Consider the following 10,619-nt stretch of genomic DNA (forward strand, 5'->3'; position numbering starts at 1 on the left):
TCTGCATCGTACATCCATACAATGTTTTCACTCGTACAACGCGCATAGATACATTCGTTCATACGTACATACATGCATAAAGGCATACATGCGTGAGTGCGTGTGCATGTTTAAATATTTGATGTTATACAAACACACAAACACACACATATATATGTGTGTGTGTGTGGTGTGTGTGTGTGTGTGTGTGTGTGTGTGTGTGTCTGTCTCTGTGTGTGTGTGTGTCTGTGTGTGTATGTATGTGTGCGTCCAAAACGCCTGTGGTCCAGCCTAAAAGAGCACAAACCAAATTTTCACGAAAGTCCCACTAAAAGACTAATTAGTCCATCTAAATTAGACCCGGATAGGCATAGCAAAATAATTTTAGATAAATATATACCGTAAATCAGAAATATATAATATATACATACATACATATATCTATATCTGTACCTATATGTATGTATGTATGTATGTATGTATGTATGTATGTATGTATGTATGTACGTACGTACGTATGTATGTATGTATGTATGTATGTATGTATGTATGTATGTATGTATGTATGTATGCATTTATGTATAGATATATGCATGTATCTGTCTGTCTGTCTATCTATCTATCTATCAATCTATCTATCTATCTATCTATCTATCTATCTATCTATCTATCTATCTATCTATCTATCTGTCTGTCTGTCTCTCTCTATATATATAGATATAGATATATCTATATACATACATATATATGTACACATACATGCATATTTCTATGTATTTATATATATACATATGTGTGTATACACACACACACACACACCCATATATATATATATATATATATATATATGTATATATATACACACACAGAGAGAAATATATTGTATCCTCTTCCTCCTTTTACACAGACATTTTACTTACTCCTACCACTGCGGCTACTGTGGAAGTCCTTGTCTCTCAGTCTCCCCACACGTTCACGCAACCACCAGCCACCATGACAGATATCTGCCAACCCTACATCGGCTTCCTGCTCAGAGATGTACGGAGACGTTTGCTACTGTCTCATCCACTGATTTTCTCCAGTGTTTACCCATCTACAACTGTTCAGCCCTTTTTCTTTCTGTCTTTTTCCTCTATCCTTCTTTTCTCCTCTCTCTCTCTCTCTGTCTCTCATTTTTGCGCTTCCTGTCTTCATCTCTTCGTTCTCTCAATACGTTATTTCTTGGATGTCAATGTAGTAAACACGATCCACTGTGTATTCCATAGTCTCAGAGATCCCTTCTCAGTACAACACAGCTCTTATTGCAAAAGCAAACATAAGCTTAGCAACGGGAGCAACCGTGCGATTTATCAGACAGCAGCAGGTCTGGATGTATTGGGCTCGGTTTACCTCACAAATCGCATCTAGCGTTTTGCAGGTGAACAAGCTAGGCACCGTTTGCAATGAGAAGAGAGTCGCCATCATCCGCCATTACATCATGCAGAGGTCAACCTGACCAGGAGAAGACTGTGACATTCGGACTATGTCAACTACTCTCTCTCTCTCCCTCCCCCTCTTTATCTCTCTCTCTCTCTCTCTCTCTCTCCCTCTCTTACTCACTTAATCTATTTCACAATTTCCTATATCCCCCTCTCGTTTTCTCTCAGGATGCACACTCACACAAACACACACGCGCGCACTCACACAGACACACACACACACACACACTATAATATATATATATAATATATATATATATATATATATATATATATATATGCAAATATATTTACACATATATATGTATGTATATATATATATATATATATATATATACATATATATAGAAATGTGCAGATGTATAATTCTTTATCTATACGAAGCTAAGGCTGAGTATAATATACTTATACATTTTTACTTGTAGTACTGAATGATACTTCTAGCAAATATATACATACATACATACATACATATATATATATATATAATATATATATATATATATACAAGGGATTTTATATTTTATTATTGTATTATTATATCTATGCGTATGTGTGAATATTAACTATGTACAGGATGCAGTGACTAAACTGTCGTCTAAATTACACAAAACTGAAAATAACACTGACATCTCATTTTAACAGATATTTTTACCAAACTTACATTAAAATATCTTGAAATACTAAGCAGTATATTTATTCAATAGAATAGCTTCATCCACGGCCTTCAGACGACTTCGGAATCTCCTGCAACTCTACTGGGTGGTCTTCTTGATTAAGTTGGAGAATCCTGCTATAATGCTTGCCTTCAGTTCCTCTTCGATGTTACAATGAGTTTTGTTGGTGTCTCGCTCAACTGTACCCCTCACGTAATAATCAACGGGTTGCAATCTGGGCAGTTAGGTGGTTAGATGTTAGGGGTGATGTGGTCGCAGAAATTGTCTGACAACCATGACTAGGTTCTCCTGCTTGTGTGGCATGGTGCAAAGTTATGTTGCCAGAGATAGGGTCTTCCAGCAGCCACCCTCTTGACCCAGGGCAGCACTACCTCCTCCAGACACTTGATGTAGGCCTGTGTGTTGAGTGTGATACGTATGGGAAGATGAATGGAGGTATAACGTCATCATCACTAGTGATCACTCCAGACACCATGATGTTGACTGAATGTTTGATTGCTATCACTCTCGGTACATGTCCTCAGATTAACACCCAAACACTCATAAATGACCGTATGGAGTTTCCGGCGCGGATGCAGTACAACATGTCGTTTCAAAATTTCTGGCAGAGTGAATTGCGTCATGATGTTTTACTCACAGACGGTTCCCAACTGACCCTATTATAATATTACTATACGAAATGAAAAACAAAAAATGCACAAAAACAAACAATTTACCCACCGAACCCTGCATATAGATAGATAGATAAATAGATAGATAGATAGATAGATAGATAGATAGATAGATAGATAGATAGATAGATAGATAGATAGATAGATAGATAGATAGATAGATAGATAGATAAATAGATAGATAGATAGATAGATAGATAGATAGATAGATAGATAGATAGATAGATAAAAATAAGATAGATAGATAATAGATAGATAGTAGATAGATAGATAGATAGATAGATAGATAGATAGATAGATAGGTAGAATAGACGGACAGACAGACAGACAGATAGATAGATAGATAGATAGATGATAGATGTATATATTATATAGATATATATAGATAGAGAGAGAGAGAGAGAGAGAGAAGAGAGAATACATATATGTGTATGTATGTAGATAAATTAATATATCGATACATTATAATGTATAAGAGAAATAAATAGTACATATATGGATAAATGTCTATCTAGATATTATATATATAGATAATCATATATATAGATATTATATCTATATATATAGTATATATATATATATATATATATATATCCATATATTTATATATTATATATATAGATATATATTATATATATATCAGGTCATCCCATAAGTTCTGTCTGAATTTTGAATAAAGAAAACAAGTGATCAATGTTACATTTATTGAAATCTAATCCTCAATATACTTTCCCTGATTATTTATAACTTCCTTCCATCTATTTACAAGCCATCAATGTAAAACTCCTTTGGTTTCAAAGCGAAAAACTCTGAAACGTCAGTTTCGACCTCCTCCTGGCTTGCAAAAGTTACGTCCCCCAAATGATTCTGTAAACTAAGAAACAAATGGTAGTCTGAAGGAGTAAAGTCGGGAAAATAAGGTGGATGAGGAATTTTTTCCCAACCAAACTCTCCGATCTTCTGTAATGTGATCTTTGCAGTGTGGGACCACGCATTGTCCTGATGAAACATCACTCCTTTTCGATTCACTAAAGCGGGTCTTTTTTTTTAATTCAAAGCTTGGTTCAGTAGACTTGAGCATTGATTGTTGCATTAGGTGGTAATAATTCAAAGTGAATTACTCCTTTGCAATCCCACCATCAAAGTTTGCTTTCATTCTGTGGATTATATTTGTATTGGATGATAGTAGGTAAGCCTAATTTATAACTTCACTGTTACTGATTCACACTTCTCTTCTGTATTTCGCAGTCTCTTTCATTATGCAGAAGATTCTGTTGTTTTCATGGTCTTTTACTAATGACCATCACCCAATCTATGTTTCTGTTTAAATTTGTTTCCTGGCCAATCATGGCTGTTTATAGGATAGTTCATGTTGGATTAGTCCTCTTCTATTTTTATTTCTCGACACCTACAGACATTCAATACCTACCTTAGGGTTGTACATAAAGTCAACGTCAGAAGTTTTCATGTATTTCCTTTCATTCTTTGAAAGTCAGATAGGTTCCAGTTGAAATTCAAACTACAGCTAAAGTATTTGATAACTTCGCTAATCTTTGCATGGACATACGTAAGTTTCTACAGTCTGGTGTGTATGCATGGGATGATAGTCGTTATCTATCAATCTATTTATCTATTTATCTATCTATTTCTATTGAGATAGTGTTGAACGAAACACCCATGTTTCCAGAGGTGAATTATTCAAACCCCCAAAGTAATCCTATCAACACATGGCTATAATGCTCTCCCACTACTTCTGCTCATGATCAGAGATGCACATATCGTCAACCACAAAGGGACATACTCAACTGATGAAGGTCAAACAACTGATAAGCAAATCTGTGGTATGGAGCAGAATATTTGTTGTAGCCCATAATGTACATGACAACACTTCCAATCATTTAAGATCAGAAGCCAGAAGCTATGTGAGGCAGTGCCTAGTATAGCATCATCATCATCATCATCATCATCATCATCATCATCATCATGATTATTGATGTTATTATTATTATTATTATTATTATTATTATTATTATTATCATTATTATTATTATTATTGAGTGAGATAGCAGTGCATGCCATCAAAGTGACACCGGGGTACAAATATACGAAGCCCAATATACCCATGATGACTAGCCATCTGACAAGGGTACACCAGGCACATGCATCACAAACATGTTATTGAGTTTCTTAAAAAGTTTTGGAGTTTCAATGGAATTGAGCCCAGCGCTCCGATCACCACTGGTATCACTTTTACATTACCATCTCACGTTCCATACAGACGTTCCTTCCAGATTATGTTTAGGCATGCTATGGGACGGTAGTTTCCCACAATATTCCCCTTTCTTCTATCTTTCATTACAAGTGTTGTCCTCCCAGTCACCATCCACGCGGAGGGCTGCTAGTATTTTATGCACCGCGTGGCCTCTTCTTCATCCACAAGCCATGAATCCCATCGGATCCGGAGGCTTTCCAGTTAGACGCTTTACTCATTTGTACTTTCACATCACCCGTGCTTATGACAATATTCCTTTATTTCTTTCCTCTTTGTAATTCTGTTTTGATAGTTCCTATCAACATTGCATCCCTTTTATATTATTAATTATTATTATTATTATTTATTATTAGTATTAGTAGTAGTAGTAGTAGTAGTAGTAGTAGTAGTAGTAGTAGTAGTAGTAGTAGTAGTAGTAGTAGTAGTAGTAGTAGTAGTAGTACTTTTAATCTGCATTTTGGTTACAGTCACCTGCCGAGACACTCAGCGTCCTGGGGCAAGTAAAGGATAAAATATGTCACAATATGACTGAACGCTTAGGGAGGGGATGTAGTGAAATATATTCATGTAATATAACACAGACATTTAAATAGATAGGCTTTTTCTAAGGATGTGGGCAGTACTTGTCAGCACCATCTTTTGGATTTCTCTGAGACTTGGTTCTCCTCGGACCTTATCTAGATGTTTCCGACATCCATTTCTTATCATACCTAGGGTACCTACAATAACAGAATCTATTCTCGTTTTAAGATACCAGAACTTTTGTATTTCAATTTCCAGTCCTTTTATTTATTTAGTTTGTCAAATTCCATGACAGATATATTTTTATCAGTGAGAACACTTACATCTATTAGTGTACAATTATTTTCTTTCCTGTCTTTAATAATTATGTCTGGTCGATTAGCCTAGATCGTTCTGTCAGTGTTGACTGGAAAATCTTAGAGGATAGTGCCATTATCTCTATTATTATTATTGAGTGAGAGAGCAATGCATGCCATCAAAGTGACACTGGGGTAAAATATACGAAGCCCAGTATACCATCACGACTACCTGTCTAATAAAGGTACATTAGGCACATGCATCACAACCATATTTGCGCGACATGGTGATCTCATATCAAGATAAGCAGCACATGACCTTGCAGGTGCGGCCCAGTTAGAATTTTTTTTGGTCGAGTAATCCATCCCGCTCAGAAGGTCCCTGAATAAGGGTTGTTTAAGGATGTTGAATGAAACACCCATGATTCCAGTGGTGAATTATTCAAACCCAAAAGAATTCCTCTCAACACATGGCTATGATGCTCTCCCACTACTTCGGCTTGTTATCAGAGATGCACATATCGTCAGCCAATAAGGATATGCTCAACTGGTTAAGGTCAAACAACTGACAAGCAAATCTGTGGTGTTGTGCAGAATATTTACTTTAGCCCATCTTTTATATCAAAACAAAATAATGTACATGATAACACTTCCAATCAATTAAGATCAGAAGCCATGAGAGCCACTGCCTGGTACTGCATCAGGGCATTATTATTATTATTATTATTATTATTATTATTATTATTATTATTATTATTATTATTATTATCACTTCAATAACTACCAGAATCGTTATTTTTCCGCCTTTACGTTCTGAGTTCAAATTCTACCGAGATCGACATTGCCTTTTATCCTTTCGGGGTCAATAAAAGTACCAGTGAAACACTGGGGTCGATGTAATCGACTAGTCCCTTCCCCAAAATTTCAGGCCTTGTGCCTTCAATAGAAAGGATTATTATTATTGCTGTTGTTGTTGCGTTTGTTCTTATTCGTAAGGCCGTTATCGTGCCGTGCAAAATGCTTAGCAGCAATTTGTCCATCTTTACGTTCTGAGTTCAAATTCTGCTTAGTAGCATTTCTTCCGATCTTACTTTCTGAGTCCAACTGCCGCCGGGGTCGGTTTTATCGCTCATCCTTTTGGGGGTCGATAAAATAAGTACTAGTTGAACACTGAGATCAATATAATCGAATTATCCCCTTCCCCGAAATTGCTGGCCTTGTACCAAAATTTGACATCAATATTATATTTGTTCCTATCATTTTTTTTCTTCTTTTTTTCATAAACTCGAAATCTTCAGTCTGTTGACTATGTTTGATGTCAAGACATATCAATCAGAATTTTTTTCTTCTTTTTAAATTGAGTTTTATTCTCCTTCTCTGTTTGAAATTTGGAAAATATTTAAAAAAAATTCAATATCTAGTAAATACAAAATTTTTGTTTCTAGTTTTTCATTTTTATTTTTCATATTCCGCATTATCATTTTTCTCCTTTTTTTTGCATTCATATCATTGTATCTCTTTTATTACGGATGAACGATTTTTCAGTTTAAATTCAATTCATTAAAATAGTAAACTGCAGTTTTCTTTTTTTAGCTGTTTAAAGAAAACTAAGATATTATTGTATGCTTTCAGCTAAGATCTCCAATTTCAAGATGAGCCTTGACTTGTGGTTTCTTCAATAAATTTTGGAGGTTTTACATAATGTCATTGGTCGATTCATTCCCCTCTGACTAAGTCACTATCTTGGGAGCTTAGGTGCTGTTTCAAGTTCAAGACGAGGACACTTCCATTTTATTTTCGCTAAGCCATTGCAAAATGTCTGATTGTCAAACAATATGTGTAGAATATTTCATTACTTCTCATTCTACTCATTCTAATTCTTGCCCCTACAAAGTATTGCCCTTGTTCTTATTACATACAAGAAATTTTTGAAGCACTAAGTACATAAAAAATAAAACAATAAATCTGTATGATGTATGAAGAAGGAAAGAAAGCGACACTGAACACATTTGACAGGAGTTACGTATATTATTTAATAACGACCTGACTCATGTAAAATTTTGATAGGTGTTTAGGATGAGCTCATCTCATCAGAAATTAGAAGAGAATTGTAACGATAAGATATTTCTGTAAATTAGTCACCAGCGGAACGATTTGGTATCGAATTGAGTTTGACGGAAAGAACACAAATTCCGTTGAGATTTTTGAAAGCAAAAATATTAATTTTTTCGTTAGCAAACTGTGTATATTCATTCAACGGGGAAAGGGAAGACGTTTGCGTCAAATGAGATAGTTCTAAACGTATATGAGATACTGCAGCCGAAATAATATACTATATCTCGCCTCTTAACAGATTACACATGATAACGGACCATACTCCACGCAGCAGCCGATTATACTTTACCTTATAACCAACTATACTTCCTTTAAAAGCCGCCATTACGGTACCTCAGGGGAGACCATACTCCTCGTCAGAACAGTTTATAATTTACCTCACAACAAACTGTACCCCACAACAAACCATTCTCAACCTCTCAACAAACTATACTCTACTTTGCAGCCAACTATTATACTCCTCACAGCTGACTATAATTCATCTCATAACTGACCACATTCCATCTTACAACAAACTGTGCTCCATACAAAATATTTATGTCTTTGTACCAATGTAAGAAACAAGAATATTGTTGATAACTCACATGGTCGATATCTGACCCGGTATGGCGGAATCCAATAAGATTGTAGCAGTATTTAGAGACGTCTCATGTTCTGATTTTATATGTCACTGAGGTCAAGTTTTCCTTCCTTCCATCCGAGGACGATAAAATGAACTATCCTTCATCTCCCTGAAAACATGTGAATTTGCTTCTATGTTAGAAATATAATCCATTACTTTAACAAAATTCGACGAAAGTCGTTTCCACGAATTCATTACTGTCTTGGGACTAAGTGACTGTAAGAGTCTTTCCTTAATTCTCAATAACTTTGTGAAAGATTCTTTCAGAATACGCAAGATGGCAATTTCCTCTAACTTCTCATTTTGTATTATGGCTCCTCTGTTTCCCAGTGTCTTCACCAATATTTGTGTTAATGTTTTCAATGCTCCTATGATAATACGGGCAATTTTGCTCACGTTTCTCAAAGGTTTCTCAGTTTTCTTATCAAATCCTAAAATATTCTCAATCACTTTAGACAAATTTTCCTTCTTCTTTGTTATCATAGGCGCAGTTATGGCTGTGTTAGAGGCGCAGATGTGGCTCTGAGATACGATTTTCGCTTTCCAACTACACGGTTCCAGGTTTGCTTCCATTGTGTGGAAACTTAAGCAAGAGTCTTTTACTATAGCCTCATGCTGACCGAAGCCTTGAGAGTCGATTTGATAGGGGAAAACTAAAAGAAGCCGTGTGTGTGTGTGTGTGTGTGTGTGTGTGTGTGTGTGTGTGTGTGTGTGTGTGTGTGTGTGTGTGTGTGTGTGTGTGTGTGTGTGTGTGTGTGTGTGTGTGTGTGTGTGTGTGCGTGTGCATGCATGTGTGTGTGTGTGTGTACAAGTACATATTTGTGTATGTATGAGTATATTTGAGTTCGTGTTTCCCCGCTCCTTAGCGGTTCAGAAAAAAGATTCTGATAGAATAAGTACTAAAAACGCTTCAAAGCGGTGCACCAGGGTGATCGCCGTACAATTACTGAAAAAAGTAAAGGATAAAATTCCCAGTATCTCATTCCAGCCATGACTTTTTCTTTATTTCGTACACCAGACTACATTATCCATTATGTCATAGCAAGCGCGAAGCGTGAGGGAAATTTGGTTGCTATTTCTAGCAAATTGCATGACCGCACAGAGGGTCATTCGTTGGCTCTGCTTGATGACGGTGTCATTTTCTAGGAGTGGCTGTGTGGTAAGTAGCTTGCTTACGAACCGCATGGTTCCCGTTTCAGTCCCACTGCGTGGCACCTTGCGCAGGTGTCTTCTACTATAGCCTCGGGCCCACCAAAGCCTTGTGAGTGGATTTGGTAGACGGAAACTGAAAGAAGTCCGTCGTATATATGTATATATATATATATATATATATATATATATATATATATGTTTGTGTGTCTATGTTTGTCCGCACAACATCGCTTGACAACCGATGCTGGTGTATTTACGTTCCCGTAACTTAGCGGTTCGGCAAAAGAGACCGATAGAATTAGTACTAGGCTTACAAAGAATAAGTCCTAGGGTCAATTTGCTCGACTAAAGGCGGTGCTCCAGCATGGCCAAAGTCAAATGACTGAAACAAGTAAAATAGAGAGTATAAACTGCGGACACAAATTGCTAGGCACATTACCTAAATCTCTAAAATTACAACTTACCGTTGCAAAAAGAAAAAGAATAGGATACCTTACATAATGTAGTAGATATACTACGTCTGATAAAAAAAAGTGGAATGGTCGTGACAGGAATGATTTTCTGCGTGGGTGTCTGATCAATCAGGATTTAATTATTGCTAAATATGCAATATTTTGCAGATTGTTTTAATGGAACAGTCTAAGGGAGAGATAAAGGAAGAAATAGTGGTGGTGGTAAAGGAAAAGGATGAGAAGGACGAAAGATTATGATGGAGCAGAATGAAGAAGAATAAACGGAAAAGAAGGAAAAGGAGAAAAGATTGAGAAAGAAAAAGAATGGGGGGGAGTGAGTGAAGTGGAAGAGCATGGTTTCAACATGTTTTAGCGAGTAATTA

General features: G+C 36.1%; 1 long non-coding RNA gene across 1 annotated transcript in view; it reads right to left on the bottom strand.

Annotated features, from left to right (window-relative positions):
* LOC115221674 overlaps positions 1 to 9,001 on the bottom strand; it is a 90,087-nt gene extending 81,086 nt beyond the window's left edge. The window contains exon 1 of the long non-coding RNA XR_005002859.1: positions 8,595 to 9,001. This is a non-coding gene — a long non-coding RNA (uncharacterized LOC115221674). The remainder of the gene's footprint in view (positions 1 to 8,594) is intronic.
* Positions 9,002 to 10,619: the final 1,618 nt, after the last annotated feature.

Source organism: Octopus sinensis, linkage group LG18, assembly GCF_006345805.1.
Source record: "Octopus sinensis linkage group LG18, ASM634580v1, whole genome shotgun sequence".
Lineage (NCBI taxonomy): Eukaryota > Metazoa > Mollusca > Cephalopoda > Octopoda > Octopodidae > Octopus > Octopus sinensis.